The sequence below is a fragment of the Anopheles ziemanni genome, chromosome 3, assembly GCF_943734765.1.
Source record: "Anopheles ziemanni chromosome 3, idAnoZiCoDA_A2_x.2, whole genome shotgun sequence".
In the NCBI taxonomy this organism is placed as follows: domain Eukaryota; kingdom Metazoa; phylum Arthropoda; class Insecta; order Diptera; family Culicidae; genus Anopheles; species Anopheles ziemanni.
The window spans coordinates 64031235-64049003 of NC_080706.1; the positions used below are offsets into that span (position 1 = coordinate 64031235).

At 45.6% G+C, this 17769-nt stretch overlaps 1 pseudogene; it reads right to left on the reverse strand.

The window, feature by feature from the left end:
* Window positions 1-9638: 9638 nt before the first annotated feature.
* On the reverse strand, window positions 9639-10486 carry LOC131285241 (uncharacterized; annotated as a pseudogene).
* Between the last annotated feature and the right edge of the window lie 7283 nt (window positions 10487-17769).

Below are 17769 nucleotides of genomic sequence, written 5' to 3' on the forward strand. Positions count from 1 at the left end.
TGAAATTACTGTACAGTAACAACTATAAAATAATTTCTATGTACACAAATTCTCAATATGTCCAAAAGTTATCTACAGCTACGAAGCAAAACAAACACAAATATGTACACCCGTAATAGGAAAAAACCCAAAACTTTCCGTTGCCGAACGAGACGGATATACTTTCAACAATCCTTCGCTTGCACTTGCTTTACCGGATTTAGTCAAAAACTATCCACTCAGAGCGAGACAGATATATGTTCCGTGTCCTTATTCGCTGCGCTTCCGCTTGCGGCTAAGCTTGCGCTTGCGCCAAGCGCAAATTCACCCTCCTGTTCTCTGTCTCTCTTGCGCTTATAATTCTCGCTAGCGTTCCTTCTTCAGCTTCCAGGTATTTGATTGCAACACTGGCAAAGGAGATAATCCGAATATTTCCGTATCTGATATCGCACAAAAGAAAAACACGTCTGGTCTCGACCGAGGTCAGAAGCTGAATGACAAACGCGGACTGTTGTTGTTGTTGGTTTATTTTTATAGAGGCTTTGAGCCTTTCGGCTACATTCGCCTCTTTACTGTTGGTGGTGGCTAGTTATTGTTCATATTTCTTTGTAGAGGCCGGTGGATTTTAGGAATTGCAGTAGTTTGATTTGTTGGTTGCTGTCCGGTGAGAGTATGCTGTCGATGTTGGTGTCTAGTTGGCAGCTCGTACGCTGGGCTGAATATCCGTGGCAGGTTGTGAGGATGTGATGAACGGTGATGACCACTCCGCAGAAGCTGCATAGTGGTGGGCTGGATTTGTCGGTGATGTATCCATGGGTCAGACGGGTGTGACCGATGCGAAGACGGGATAGTTTTCTCTGGTCTTGATGGGATGGAGGGTCTTCCCATGGCGTGGTCGTGGCTTTGATGAGTCGCAGGGCTGAGGTGGTGCTTCTGAGCCAAGTAGTGTTCCAGTTGTTTGCGATGATGGTTTTGCTCTATTGGATGTAGTCACGGCGGGAGAGCTTGTTGTCGTAGCTTGGTGCATGGTTTCGTCCTTCGTTGGCAACACGATCGGCTTTTTCGTTTCCATGGATGCCAGTGTGACCAGGGATCCAGCAGAACGAGACCTTCGGTGATTGTGGTGTGTTGGACAGATGCTGGATGTAAGGGTCTCTGGTGGTTCCGGTTTCTAGCGCCTGAAGGGCGTTGTGGTTTCCTTGGCAGTTGATGCAGGTGGCTGGGGAAGAACAATCACCGTGCGCCGGGATTCCGCAGTTGCGGCATGCCAGGGAGGACTTGCATCTCAGCCGGGAGTGACCGTAGCGAGCGCATTGCAAACAAATCATGGGCCTCGGGTAATACACACGTGGAGTAACTTGGAGAGGTCCAAGTCTAATTGTGTTGGGGATTTTGGTTGCAGCGATTCGTAATAAAAAGGAGTTGGTCGGGACAATGACGTTGTTGACTTTGCGTGAGAATCGTCGGACTTCCGTTACGTTTTGGTCTTTCAAGTTGTTTAAGATTTCTTCGTCGGACATGTCCTTAAGGTCGGGGGAAAAGATGACGAATTGGACAGAGTTGAGAGTGTTGTGTGGAGTGATTTTAATTGGTGTACCGTCAATTAGTTTTGTTAGTGCTTGTAGTTTTTGGAAGTGTGATAATGATCGTGTTTTCAGGAGATATTTGGAGCCGCTATCTATCAGGTTACCTGGTACTGGCCGTGCGACAGCGTCTTGCAGAGATTTCCCTACAATGAATGGGCTGGGTGGTAGTTTCTTTCCTTCAGTGGCTTCCAGGACCAGGAACATCAGGTCTCCTTCGTTGGAGTCCATCCATTCCGGTATCGTCCTTGTCCTTGCGCCGAGAGGGGGACGATCCCTCTCGGGAGGATGTGGGCCCGACATCCCGTCGGCCCACTCACTCACTTTTTAAATAACGACACTCAGAATAATTTATTTTTGCACGACACGCACGAATTCTCTTTCTTCTGTGTAAAAATGTTTTACTTATTGTCAGGTAGTCAGAAATGAAACGCACGAATCACAGGTCACTTTTACAGGTACTGGTACAGGCACTTGAAGCTAGATGCTCTAGGCAGGTAGCTGAAAACACAAACTGATCTGCAGTATCGGCTTGTCGGAGTGACAAGGATAGCTACCACTGTCACTTCCACAAGCACTTTCACTGCACACGAAGCTGGATGCTGGAGGTAGGCTGCTGTTGGCACGTCTTCACTCTCGGCTCGGCGGTTGGAACAAGAATGGCTCTTTCAAACTATGACAAACGCGGACTGATACAGTTTCTACTTCGGTCGGCTTATTTATACCTTACGGACGGTACTCAGTGAGTGGTGTCAGAACGATTTGCTGTTACATCACCCCCCCTTTAAGTATCGGAGATGGTATATCTAACTTTCTTTTGATTTCCTGACTGTTTAAGTGTTTCTAAACTGTAAGCCGGTTTAAGTCTATCTATTGATACAGATACATTTTTGTTGTTGATGCTGATTATGAAATATTTTCTTAAACGTTTTACTACTTCGTACGGTCCCTCATATGGAGGTTGTAGGCCAGTTCTAACTTTGTCTGTTCTCAAATACACTTTTTTACATGTTGATAGATCTGTATGAATGTATGATTTGTTTTCTTGCTGCCTTGGGGCTGTGGGACTGATTTTGCTTAAAATGTGTTTTAAGCGAGTGACAAATTCAGTAGTGTTTCCTAACGGGTCCTTGTTGGATTCGAAGAAATCGGATGGCAGTCTCAAATTTTGACCGTAAACTAATTCTGCCGGAGAAGCTTTTATGTCTTCTTTGTAACTTGCACGGAATTCCTAACATTACTATTGGTAATTTTTCAGTCCATCTGTCTGAGATGTCATTTGCCATTAGCGAAATTTTTAATTGCCTATAGAATCTTTCTACTAGGTTAGGTTGCTACCTAACATTCTGGACAGTTCTTTAAATAAATTTGATTGAAATTGCGTTCCTCTGTCTGTGGTTATTATTAGTGGGCAGCCAAACCGGGCTATGTAGTTTGAAATGAATGTTTTTGCTACGGTCTCTGCTGTAATATCAGACATTGGGAATGCTTCGGGCCAACGTGTGTATCTATTAACTATTGTTAGAACGTATGTGCTATTATCGGATAACGGTAAAGGACCTACTATGTCCATGTGGACGTGGTCGAATCGACCTTTGGGAACCTCGAATGTATCGAATGGTGAACGCGTGTGACGTAGTGTTTTAAATATTTGGCAATTGTTGCATGAGCGAGTCCATAAACCTTCGTCTTTTGCCATTGATGGCCAAAAATATTTTTGTGTCACCAATTTCCGTGTTGCGCGAATACCGGGGTGAGACAGATTGTGTAGTTGTTGAAAAATATATAAACGAAGTTCTTTTGGAACGTATGGGCGATTTACCCCTGTTGACGATTCAAAATAAATGATTTGATTATTTATGAGCAGCTTATCTAATTTGCATGAGGAACTCTTTGGCTGCTTTTCCAAAAGTTTCTTTAATTCTTCGTCAGAACTTTGGCTTGTTGCCAAAACGTTGTAATCTACGACAGAAATAGTGTTGGTGTCACCAATGCGAGACAATGCGTCAGCGACTACATTGCTGTCTCCCCTGATGTGTCTTATATCACTTGTAAACTGCGCGATGTAATCCAGGTGTCTGGACTGGCGTGGTGTTTTCTCGGTTTTGGACGAAATTGCGTTGGTCGAGGGTTTATGGTCTGTATACACGAAGAATTTTCTCCCCTCTACGAAATATCTAAAGTGTTTTATGGCCAAGTATATTGCTAACAACTCCCGATCGAACGTTGAATAACGTTGCTCCGCGTCGGTAAGTCGCTTGGAAAAGAATGCCAGTGGCTCCCAAACATTGTTGTTCTTTTGGTGAAGAACGGCTCCTACTGCCACGTTTGATGCATCAGTAGTGATGTTGTATACTGTGTCATTTAAAGGATGACGGAGTAAAACTGCGTGAGCCACTTCGTGTTTAAGACGTTCGAATGCAGTATTGCATTCTTCTGTCCAAATCCATGGTTGTTTAGTTTTCTTGGTGAATTTGGTATTTGTATCTGTAATGGGCCGATTTTGTCTGCGATGTTAGGGATAAATCTTTGGTAGTAATTTACCATGCCAACAAATGTCTGTAATTGTTTTAAAGATTTTGGCTGAGGAAAAGAATTGATGGCTTCTACTCTATGGATAGCTGGTAGGATGCCCTGTTTGGTGATCTCGTGACCCAAACATTGGATTTTACTTTCCCCAAAAACATACTTGGATGGTTTAAGTTTGATATCATACTGTGAAAGTCGTTGGAAAATTTGTTTCAGGTGATTTCTGTGTTCCTCTTCAGTATGACTACTAATGAGTATGTCATCTATGTAACAGTAGACAAATTCAAGGCCATGGAAAATGTTGTCCATGAACCTTTGATGGGTTGCACCAGCATTGCGTAGTCCAAAAGCCATCCATAGAAATTCGAATAACCAGAATGGAGTTGTAATGGCTGTTTTATGGATATCCTCTGGTGCTACCGGTATCATGTGATACGCTTTGATTACATCTATTTTAGAAAAATAATTGCAATCTCGTAATCGCATTGTAAAATTTTGAATGTGTGGGATTGGATATCTATCGGGAACTGTTATGGCGTTCAACCGACGGTAATCACCGCATGGGCGCCAATCACTGTCTTGTTTGTGAACCAAATGTAATGGTGACGCAACAGAAGAAGACGACGGTCGACAAATACCCAAATCCAACATGTGTTGGAACTCCATTTGAGCGGTTTTGTGTTTGACCGGGTCTAATCTTCTGGGATTTGATGCTGGGAGTGGGCTTTTGGTGTGTATACGATGTACCACATCGTGTTTAATTGGTTTCTTAAAGTCGGGAGCTTCCATTAGTGACGGAAACTCTTTGCATTTGTAGTGATGCTGGTAACCGGATCTATTAGTCGCTTGTTGCGAACGTCCAGGAGTAAACCATATCGGTTCAGAAAATCAGCACCTATAATGGGGTGGCTAACAGCTGCAAGTATAAACGTATGCGAAAAAGTTCTGCGCAATCCCAACGAAACTTGTAAAAGTTTTACGCCGTATGTGGCAATTAATGTGCCATTTGCTGCCATTAGCGTGTCGTTAGTTTTAGTTAAGGCCCCGAAAAATGAATTTGGAATCACTGATACATCTGCACCAGTGTCTATGAGGAATGTGAGGCGTGTCAGTTCATCACATACAAAAAGTCGGCAGGACTTGGAGTTGCACGACGCAGATCCTGCCACATCTGCGGATTCTATTCGTTTTTTTGAGTATTGTTGGCCATAAAACTGCACGGTTTTGTGCATTTGATTGCATTTTCCTCAAATTTCGTGTGATTTGATTTCGACTTTTGTCCTGAGCGCGAGGATTGACGCGAGCGCGAATAGTGACGTGAGTTCGAGCGCGAACGTCCACGGCGACCAGACACCTGGAGGTGACTCAACATAGAACGTGATTCCTGGATCTCGCCACGCATTGCACTAATCTCATTTAATTCTTGGGTGCTAGCACACACGTTCACCGAAAGAGCCCTCGTGGCTTCCCAAATCCTGTCCGCCAGGGCTAGCAGCTCAGCTATATTCCTATCACTATGGGAGATTACCGCTATCTCTATTGCCTAGGGTAATCGAGTTAGCCACAGACGTCTAACAATCCTTTCACTTATGTCCGTTGATGTTCCTACTAACTGTGTTAATTTCCTATGAAATTCCGATGAGCTATTGTCTCCGTTTTCAGTGTTATATAGTAATTTAGCAATTATTTTTTCTTCGCTTGCTGATAAGCGTTCAAGTATTATGGTTTTCAAATGACTGTATCTATCTTCTTTTGGGGGAGCCTGTACAATATCTATTACTTTTTACAAGATTTCTGGTGGCATTGAAGCCAAAAGGTGAGAGTTTATTATTATTTGTGATTTATTGGTCTTGGAGGTCGCGTATGTTTTGGATATTGCATCAGGGATTGCTCTCAATAAAGCTAGCGGGTGGAAAATTAGATGTTTTTGAATAGTGTAACAAATACTGCTTTTCATCCGTACAGTATCATCATTTAAAGAAGGTCAGTTTGTTGATTATGCGGTAGTTTGACAGGTTTTGCTATACCATGGTATGAGCAGACCTCTCACTTCACAGATCTTGTGCGGCCGTCGAAATTTGCGTCCCTCCAACAGACCGCGTCCGCATTTCAACAGTAGGCAAACGAGATTCAGTCATATGGCGCGCCGTACGACCGTTGATACTCGCGTTTCCACCGTTATAGCGCGCCATTGCACAGAAGGCGGGCGCGCTTCCATCCTAAGTGGAAACGGGTGTATTTAAAATGCCGTTAGCATTCCAATAGGCTATTTTAAGCCTTTTTGTATTTAGATTATGCGGTAGCGGTTTCATTATAAACAATATTTTTGGACTATTTCGAACATAAGAGCAATCTGCTCTGGCTTGGTTTTGCACTTTGGTAACTTGTTAAAGATTTCCGTGACAATCGGAAGAATATCTGATGGCAAGAACGTGTCATTACCCGACTTTTTGTTCGTCTCATTGGGACCTGTTTCTAGCTGCTTTGTTTGTGTGTTAGTGACGTTTGCCTGATTGCACATAAATGCGCACGGAGCAGGTGTTGCCAAGATTGGGAATTTTTCGTTTTGCAGTGAGAACTGCTGTTTTTGTATGGGTTTCGCTTGTTTTGCGATAGTTTGCGGACGTTTAGGGCAATTAATATACCCTGCAGAGTGATTCCCTTCACAATTGACGCATTTCAGCTTGTGCTGTGGTATTAGACCATCTCCAGTCGATGGCCCGGCTTTGTGTGGGCACATTTTTGTCTCGTGGCTACCCGCACACAGTTTACAAGTCATCGATCTGTTACAGTCTGCTCCATGACCGAATGTTTGGCACCTTTTGCATTGCATTGGGCCCGCTTTTGTGGAGAAGTAGCTCCATGTGACCTTGCAGTGGTACAGGCCACGAATCGTTCTCAGCAAATTGATATGGCACGTGCCTTTCGGAAAGTGCAAAAGGTATACAGCATGTTCGTCATACCTTTTCTGCTTTACAGAAATCTTTTTAATGCTTGAGGGCATTATACCTTCGTTTTGTAAAATTTCGTTTACTTCTTCCGTAGGAAGGTCTATTAGACCGTGTAACACTATTTTCGTTGTTTTGTCTTCATCCAGTTGATATGTGTGATACTGCACATTTGTCTTTTTTAAATGGTTTATCACGGTTCGAAAGTCTCTGCTGCTTGTCACTTTCACTATCACGCCGTTGCGTGATTGGTTTGTCGAATATTTGTTCACACCCGCTGCTAATACCAATTTGTGTACTGCGTACACAGATGTGCTTTTCACTACAATTGGAGGCAATGACCGTTGAGGGTCCCTTTCTTCCGATCTCTCGGTAGCCGTAGTACTTGGCTGTCTAATCAGCTCTTGTGGCTGCACAGACTCCTCCATTTTATCACTTACATCGCTGAGAAGGGCATATCTGTTCGAAGATCGAGACCGACTTCTAACGCTCTCCAATGGAGCAGCCTGCTTGGCGCGGCTGCTCGTCACGTCACTTCTATTACCTCGTCCCATGATTGGAGAGGGAGCACAATACTCAAGGAACCTCGTGTGTGGTAGTGTCTCTCGTTACAGAATCACTGTAGCACTCGCGAAATCACTACGACTAATCGATAATTGAATTTACTCTCTGTGGAGTGTACCAAAAATACGTCTGCTCTCGTTGACTTATCGATCGCGACTGCAGGGGTTGTGAAGATAGGAAGGTCGATGCAGTAACTGGTAGGCCTGTGTGAAGTTCGATGTTCACCTCAATAAGTTCCGTAGAAGTCGTCTGGCACTTGTTGACCCTCCATGATCCACGATGTTGTTGGCAGGAAAAATGTCTGGCGACTGCTACCAATTCCGGAGAGCACGTCGTTCGGCGAAAACTGTCTGGCGATCGTTTCAACTTCTGGAGAACGCGTCGTTCGGTGAAAAACTGTCTGGCGATCGTTCAACTTCCAGAGAATACTTCGTAGTGTTTACAAACGCACTCGAAAATGAAGTTTATCAGCATGCAGCGGCATGAGTTGACATCCACACACAAGGTGTTGAGAATATGGCTGTGTGTGTAAGTAAGCCCGCTAGAGAGTTGACATCGAAACCGAAAATGTTGAGATCAATGGCATAAGCCAGGGGTCGGCATAAATTTCCTAAAAGGGCCAGACGATTAAAATGAAACTGAAGGCGCGGGCCGGATACCTTAAACGATGACTGAATGTTGTCAAAATAGGACCATTTTTAATGGAGTATCATCTTTCTAAATAGTAAAGTAACATAAAAATTGGTAAAAGACAACATATTTTCGTTGAATATGGATTTTTTTAACAGGAATACTTCGTTCAACAATTTTAATCTTCAGTTTTGGGAAGAAATCAAACCTGACATCATGCACAAATTCCGTAAAAATTGAGATGGATGTTTTGTATGAAGCAAATTTTCTTCCGGGCCGGATAAAATCAGTTGGCGGGCCGGATTTGGCCCGCGGGCCGCACTTTGCCGACCCCTGCTCTAAACGATCAGAGCAGATGAACCCTGAATTCGTCGCATCGGAAAGTAAATAAATAAAAGTGCATAGTCTCATAAAGTTCGCTTCACAATGGTTGAACTCATAGAAGATCTGAATTTACCCAACACCTCCGTGACAAGGTTGATGATGGAAGCCATTCCGGCCGATGTGAAAATATCGACCGAATGTCGGACAGCATTAACCAGGGCAACCTCGGTGTTTGTGCCATATCTAACGTCGGTGGCCACAACTGCCGCGCAGCAAAGAAATCACAAATCACTCATGGCGGACTATGTTTTGAAGGGCCTGGAAGAGATTGAATTCGAAAGCTTTATCCAACCGCTGAAAACCGAACTGGAAAGTTATAGGAAAATGATAAAAACAAAAAAGGAGAAGAGGGCGGGTAAAGCTGAACTGAACACAACGGTAGAATAGATCTTGAAATCGTGGCTCTGGACAGTTAAGACAAACAGCACCGTATTTATAACGATTTATACGAAATACATTACCAGTTGTTTGGTTTGTTTCTCCGTTTGAAAAAAAACGCATCAATCAGGATCAACCGGTAAGATCCCGCATACTCGTAAATGTCGGTCGATACTTTGTGGAATGGATATTCGGGTGGTGAGTCTTGCACGAGTGGCTCTTTCTGATTATTACGCAGAAATTTTTCACATATGCCATATTTGCTAGTTAATTCTTTTATGTCTTTTGTCATGCCAGGCCAGTAAAATTGTGTACGACCCCTGGCTAATGTTTTTTCAATACCCAGGTGTGGTGCATGTAACCATTTGCAAATCTTTGGTTGAAGTTCTGCAGGTATAACCAGACTATGATCTTTAAAAAGAAGTCCATTCTCAAATGAAGTTGAGTGGTTGTAAAATAACTGACTTAAGTGATCAAGCTTGGTTTGCGGATGCAGGTATTTTTAGTGGATTTTCTTCCTTGCTTGTTCTCTTGCTTCCACGTATTTGGCACGTTGTGGGCAGGCAGGGTTAGCCGCTCGGTAGGCCCCCATGCAGTTTGTGCACTTCACCGCTTGTTGTTATTCCATGGACGGACTGTCCTGTCATTGATGACACTGCGTTGGGCGTTTTTGGCCTCCACGGTAGGCCTCCCATCTCACTATAACCTGCTGGATGGAACGGACTGCCTCCAGTTATTTTAAGTGAACAGGTCCCACATTTGAAGTGCACGAGGTACAACCTGTAGTGGATGCCCTCGGCTCGTCGTTTGATTTCGGACCTCGAGCTAGTACCTCGACCGGAGCTCCTCGACTATTTCGTCCAGCGGCGTTTCGGGAAGATCCCGAAGCACCTCCATGAAAGGCCGGTGGTAAAGGAAAAATATTCCGCGTTTCTATTCTTTAGGTATGCAAGGACACCCTCCCGTTCTGCTTGAGTCCGCGTGATGGGAGGTGCCTACACCAGAAAGTCGGAACTCAGGCGTGAGACCCCGTGCCTGGAGTTCCGGGCGCAGCTCCAAAATGGGAATTGTCTTAACGACAACGGGTGGTGGTTTGCTATATGGACCCGGGTGTGATCTAGCATTTTTGTCTGCAGAGGCAGAGCGCGCAGGTGGGTTTACCGAACAGAGATTGGATGCTGCTGGAGGAGTAGGGGCATTGTTTGTCTTTTGTTTCACGGAGCCATTTTTCTTATTCGATCGCTTTTTTACTTCCATGAAGTCGTTTTCTATGTCCGATTGGACGCTGGTGGCCTCGCTGCTGTCGGTGGTGGTGCTGCAGCTGTTTCCATTGGTGTCACTCTCTGAATCCGTGCTCATTTCACTGGTGTCCTCCGTCTGGGCCGATGCTTCAGTGGTGATTTTTGAGCGCTTCGTATCGGTCGAGTCGGAAGAACTTCTTACCTCGTCGACTTCCCTACCTCGTTTCTTTTTCGCACCTTTCTTCGGCATAATCAGGCCGAAGGAGGCTAAATTCACTTTTCACTACTGTTCACACACTTGACCTGACTTCAAAAATGTTTCCGTGATGGCCATGACGGGGTTTTTTAGAAACAATTGTACTTTCCTTTTTTAAATTGAAGTACCATTGGTATTCCAGTAAGCTATCTTAGGATGTTTTGAATGGGTCATCACGAAAAAAAAATTTACTGACAATTTGAAATACGACCATGATTTGGCCCTTTTTATAACTACGTTTTTGCAGGTGGGAAAAAGTTTCCTTTATAATATCTCCGAGCTATGCCGTGTTGAAAAGGTTATTGTCTCGGAATGGATTCCTGTTATTCAAGGGAGTGTGTGGTGCTGAAGGAGGATTGGATCGGGATGGTAGGAGACCGAACTCTCTGACTGAAAACTCCCCAATAGGTTTGCTCTTTTCTATCTTCTGTTTAGATGCCTGTTTAGGTGTTGCTTCTGGGCGGTTTGGACAACCAGAGAAATTAGCAGAGTGTTGCCGTCACAGTTTGCACATTTGAGCTTGTGTGGGTGAATGAAACCTTGGTCGCTAGCAGCTGCTGCTGGGCACTTCGCAGATAAGTGGTTTCCTGCACATTTGATGCACTTCACTGGGTGGTGACAATTAGTTGCAGCGTGCCCGTATCGTTGGCAATTTTTGCCTTGCATCGGACCTTCTTTAGTAGAATAGTACCTCCATTGTACTATTTGGTGGTTCATTGCCATAATTGTTCTCAGAAAGTTTTGAGTCACTGCACCTTTTTTAAAGTGCACTAAATATAGTGAGTGCTCTTTGAATTTTTTGTTTTTGATTGTAAGTTATTTAACTGACACAGCGTCCAACTTTTCGTCTTTTAGCGCACTTGTTATTTCTTCTATCGGCATATCCATAATTCCTGATAGTAAAATTTTGGTCGTTCTGTCCTCCTCGCTTAACGCGTCCACGTGCTTCATCACCGATCCTGCTCGATGAACCATCTCATAATCGTACTACTCCAGTGTAAGAGCCCAACAGTCTGTTATGATTTTAAATTTGATACCAAGAAGGTACACTCAGAACTTTTCCACAGCACAAATCACGGCCAGTGTTTCCAAATGAAATGCTCTGTAGTTTCTTTCGGCACCCGATGTGTGTTGGCTCATGTACGCTATTGGATCAAACTGATCATCATCACTTTTCTGCAACGGTGCGGCTCCGTAACCGTACTTCGATGCGTCTGTGTGAAGCTCCGTTTCAGCCTTTTCGTCATAAATTCTTAGAGCAGGATCACTCGCCAGTCTAAGTTTCAATGTTTCGGAACTTGAACACTGGGGATGCAGGGATTCCAACGTTGTTACAATTGTAGAATATTGCAAACCCAAACTCAGCAATAATCCACACACAACGTCTATTTGCTCCACATGTGCACCATGTTCCTGGTATTGGTATACCAAACGATCGTAAAGCAAAAAAAAAAATCTTGGAGGCTTTAATTTTCATGTCTCAACTCTTTCAGTTCCCCTGCCACGTGTAATCTTTTACCTACGCTTTTTCTGTCGAAAACTGCTGACAATGTCGACCATATTTCATATACCGATTTGCTGAATTGAATATTTACAATTTGCTTGTCGTATAGCGTTTAGCAATAAAGATTTGCATTTTTTTATCTTTATTCACTATGGCAAGTTTCGCTTTTGCTGTAACGGCCAAGTCATCAGGCCCCCCCCCCTCCCCCCCGCCCTCGTCGTCGTATGGATTCTTCCTACATGTTGGTTTAATGTGCTTTTTTCTCCTCCTTCTTCTTGGCCGCGTGACGAAGACTACGACGCGGGGTGTGGATTTCTTTATCCTTGTAATGTCCCTTGGAAGCAGACGACTGTATGACGTCCTGTTTTTGTTTTAGTACCGGTGAGTCCGGCATTTTAAACTGGACGCCGGAGTTTTCTTGCGGCGGTTTGCCTGGTTTCGGGGATTCCTTTTCTGGGCCCATCTCTTGCTTCGTGGATGTTGTGGCACTCATGTCGATTAATGCTGCAATACATACACTTTTAGTTGTTGGTTTGCTTCATATTAAGCATTCTTTCATCAAAATACACTGCGAACTTGTTTGACTATAAAACCCATAACAGACAAAAAAAATTCTTTTTGATACCTTACAATCCAATCTATTATTTATCTAACCTAACCTAACCTTACTCTATAAGTGGCTAGACAAATTGCTTAGCCATTTGGAAATGATAAGTTAGTGACTTATTATAAATTTTGTTTTGCCTTTTTATATAAGTTATGTTTTCAACGCTGGGGCGAGATTTTTAAAAAAGATCCCGTCCTGGTTGACGGTCTTATTTTTTTTTTTTGTAAAATATGATTTATTTGTACAGTTTATACACGGGTTTACATTATATTAGGTATATTATTAGGTAACGGTTGTATATTAGGTAACAAGTAAAATCCCTGGGATTTGGTATGGTGGCCCTTATAGGGGCAAGGAACACGCGAGAACAGTCAGGTCAATCACACGATCGTTGTTTCCAACGATGTGGATGATGTAGTTGGCGAAATGATAGAGTACCTTGAGGCGTGTACTGGTGCTCATTCCGGGGAGAACTGGCCATCGTAGCCCCGTGAACGTACATGACCACCCCGGAGCATCACTGTGAGTCACATTTCGCAGCAGGTCCCAGGCCGCGGTGACTCTTGGACACAGTGTGAACTTGTGCTCCAGGGTGTCCACTTCGGGGCACGACGCACACGTGTCCGCTGGTACTCGCCCCATCCGATGCAGCAGTTGACCATGTGGAATCTTTCCGTTTGCGAGCAGGTACAGAATAGATCGCTGTTCTGACGGGAGTCTTCTGTCCAGAATATTGCTCCAGACAGTTTTCCACCTGACTCCTGGTGTGCAGGACACCTTTGGCTCCGGTAGGCGATTAACCAGGAGCCTTCGCAGCGATCGGGATGATGGGGCGTCAGCGAAACCTGGGGCGTACGCTAGCTGTTGCAGCACGATCCTGAGGCATGGGTAGTTGGACGGAGCATTCACCCAGTCCGGGGGGTTTCCCGCGCTCAAGATGTGCCGCTCCCCCAGCCGCAGGCAACTTGCATCGATGACGTATCGGTTGGTGATGAAGGCCGGGACTGATACTGCTGGTATGAGCAGCCCCAGTCCTCCGCGCCAAGGTGGAAGCGCCAATTGACTCAGCGGCACGCGCAGGCCCCCGGCGCCGGCCCAGAGAAGGGAGCCCATCAGGTGAGACACCTTCGCTATGTCCAGCGCTCTAGCGCCACAAACGGATGCGACGTACCACAGCTTCGGTAGTAGGAAGGTGTTCAGAAGAACAACCCTCTGTACCAGGTTAAGGTGTCTCACCCGATGCAGCCAGATCAGGTGACGGAAGTGCTGTATCACAGTGTCCCAGTTGTGTGACATTGCCTCGCGTATGTTGTTGGAGAACATAATACCGAGGAGTCGGAGCCTCTCCTCGGTGCGAAGCCACGGGACCGTGATTGGATTATCTGTACATCCTATATCCAGCGCGATACATTTTGCGACATTTAGCCGCGCTCCGGACACGACACCAAACGCATTGAAAACTCCTCTCACGCTTTCGATTTTTAGGGATGAGGTAGTCACCACCGAGACGTCGTCCGCGTATGCGACTACCAGGTCGTCCTGGCCGCAGCACACACTTTCCATTCTGGAGATGAGGGGTTGCATGTATATGGTGAAAAGGTGCATCGATAGAGGGTCACCCTGTCGTACCGAGCATTGGATGGGAAAAGGAGGGGAAATGTTACCGTTTATGAGAGTCTTTGAGGAGGATCTGTTTCCAATAGTCTGCAGTAGCTCAATCAGCCCCGGATGAAAACCCATCGAGGTCATTGTGGTCATCAGGAAGTCTCTTCTCACCCGATCAAAGGCGTGAGAAAGGTCAAAAGATACCAGTTTACCACGAATTTTCCTCCTCTTCAGATCGACTATTCTCTCCTTCACAGAGAGTACAGCCTGGAAAATGTTCTGAGGTTTGTTGCAGCATTTTTGTGCCCTCGAAATCGTCGGCGTCGCCTCAAGGATACCCTCGATACGCAGCTTCAGAATTCTCGACAGAATCTTGTAGTCTGTGTTCAGGAGAGATATAGGGCGAAAAGAGGACAACACTGAGCCACCTGCTCGCTTCCCCACCGGGACAATGACCCCGTCCAAGAATGCCCCTGGTATGTTACCGTTCAAGGCTTCGTTTAATATGGTTGTGAGTTCCCTCGTAATCATTCCAAAAGCCTTTTGGTAGAATTCGATTGGTATTCCATCCGGGCCAGGGGATCTGCGTTTGTTTGCTTTATTGATAGCATGTTTTATTTCCGCCGTGGAAATCTCTATCATGCAGTCGTTGTTTTTCTCGCAATCCACCGGGATGGAGCGTGAACATTCAAAGGAAGAGTCTCTGTGCGTATAATTTGACTCGGTTTCGTTATTTGTGTACAGACCAGTAAAGAAACAGCTGAGAATAGTCTGTATCTCATCCTTGTCCTCCACAACTCTACCCTCTTCTGTCGTTATACGGTCTATCACGGTTCGTCTTCTTCTTCGCTCGGCAAGCTGGAAGGATGAGACGTTTTCACCACAAACGCGTGTCTCATTTATGCGTGCAAAATTTTCTGAGAATTGCCTTTGGAGGCTAAGCATTTTCCCTTTGATGCGATTTATGTTAGTTATCTCGCTGGGGTCCGCCAGGTAGCGTCCGTGGGCGTTTTTTAGCAATCTGTACAGAATGTCGTGATGTAGTCTGAAGTTTGCGTATGCTTGATTAGTTTTCCACCGGAAGAAAGATTTTATTTTAGGCTTCACATATTCAATCCACCATTGAATGCACGTGCCATAGTTTCTTTTTTGTCTTTTCCAGTAGTTCCATTTGGTCTCGAACTCTTCAAGGTTTTCGTCTGTCAGCACGTGTGGTCTCAACTGCCAGTAGCCGTTTCCGTGTGGGCGGGTGGGTGAGGCAGGAAGGCAAAGACGAACCGAAACAGCCTTGTGGTCAGTAAAAGACAGGAGGTGCATGCATGTCGTGCGCAGCCCATTGCGCAAAGCTGGTGAGGTATAGCAGCGATCGATGCGCGACCCCGAGCCACGCGTGATGTACGAGTATTCTACCTCGTTTCCGCGGATCTCCTCCCAAGTGTCAAACATCCCCATACTGCTCACAACGCTCTGCAGTGACATGCTGAAGTTTCCGACACCCGTGGCGTCCACCGACCGCAGTACCGAATTGAAATCCCCCGCCATGATGACGTGTTCGGTGGCATTGGCCAAGTAGTGCATCAGCGTTCGGCCGAAAAAATCCTCCCGCTCCGCTCTGCGCTGCGACCCAGACGGGGCGTAAATATTGCACAGGGTAGTGGATCCCTCCAGCCGAGCGCATATTAGACGCGAGTCCAGGCTGCGCTCGACATGAGAGTATCTCAGGTGGTCGCGCAATGCGATCGCTGTCCCTCTCCTTTCTTCATCGACATTGGTTATTATATTGTAACCTGGCAGAGTTATCTCTGCGTCTGCTACCTCTGCGTCTGCTAACACTATGTCTGCTTCTATGGTCCTTAGAAATGTCCTCAGTGCATGCATTTTGGTAGAGTTTGTCATAGTGTTTATGTTGATGGTAACGAAGATGAAGCTTGTGTTAGCCATCTTAATAAGCAAAAATAAGTGTGATAAATAGGGAAGATGATGGAGAAAAGGAGAATAACAAGAAAAAGAACAAAAAAAAACAGACTACCAACTCAGATAGAAAGAAGAAAAAACAAAGGAATCTACGCTTATGTTGATATCAAAACGGGGAACTTTATGTTTCCATGGTTCCGCTTTCCCTTCCTTCGGCTTCCTTCCCGAGTGTGTCTTTACGAGTTTTACGATTGCGTGTACGTCCACGTTTACTCCCGACTGAGTTCACAGATCCTGCCTCGCTGTCAGTTGTTTCAAACGGCTCTTTGTCTTTTTTAGTGGAAGGGAGTTTGATAATAGGGGAACGATCGCGAGGAATCTTAAACTCTCCCGGTGTCGTATCGTATCGGCCCAGCACCTCCGTCACAATTACCTTTCCCCTCTTCGTCGCGTTTGCCAGGTACCTACCCGTCTCCGCCTCGTCACAGGCTTCCTCATTTGTAGCTGTTTTGGCCAGCGGTTTGTCGGCACTTGTCGGTTTGTTTGGCTCTATCTCCATCACCTGTCGAGTCATCGAAGTGCTGGGGCCCGGCGATGGCGGTGTCGTAGTCTCTTTTGATGGTGTCGTCTGCGATGGCGCCGGCGTTTGGGCACACTTGCCTACGCTTTGAAGCGGTGCCCATTGTCTCACATCTTCTTTGGCCTGCGGCAGGTTATTCATCCTAGCCAGGTCCAGGCGCAATTGGGCAATTGATGTGTGTACAGGCCGGGACCCGTTCGATTTTTTGCCCTTTTGTTGTTGTTTCGGGTTGGTTTTGGGTGCCGTGGTTCTCGGTGCTGTGTGTTGCGATGGTGTAGGTGCGGGCGTACGCTTCGCCATATCAGCGTAAGACTCACGCTTCGTCTGCGCACATGTCCTACCCAAATGCTCTGGTACCAGGCAGTACTTGCAGTACGCCTCTTGCCCGGGGTATTTTATTGGTGTGCGTTCACCAGCAATGACCAGCGTCGGTCCCAGCTTCATTTTGGCATTGAACGGTATTAGCCTAACCGTCCGAACGCCCGTCAGCACACCTGGAACCCGCGTTTCTGCTCCATATTTCTCATCGTGAATTGATGAAATTTCGCCGAATTTGGCCATTTCATCTCTGATTTCATCATGTGTAATGTAAGAGGGAAGCTCTAGCAGCCTCACCTCTATCGTTCCATCCTCCAGGATCAATGGTATGGTGTAGGTTTTGCCATCGATGGCAATGGCGTGTTTGTTGCCGTTGGCTGCGACAACCTCTCTCGCCAGCTCAGCTGTCTCCATCTGGACGAAGACGCGCCCGCGAGATGAGCAATTCTGAATTGCTTCAATTTTTTCGCCAAGGCCAAGTTTGTCAACGATAAAATCGATGACTTCTGTTCTTGAGGGGCGTCTTGGCATCCCCTCGTAGTCGATGCAGAACGTGTTAGCCCGTATGGGCTTCCTCGCTCTTGCATCCTCCATCTCACTTTTACTTCGCTCTCACTGACTTGTATCGCACTCGTATCTGTCGCACTTGACGTGGTGTAGTACGTCTACTCGCATCTGCGTTTCAGAGCGTACTGTAAAAACTCCCGTCCTGGTTGACGGTCTTATTCAGACTAACTCTTTATTATTAT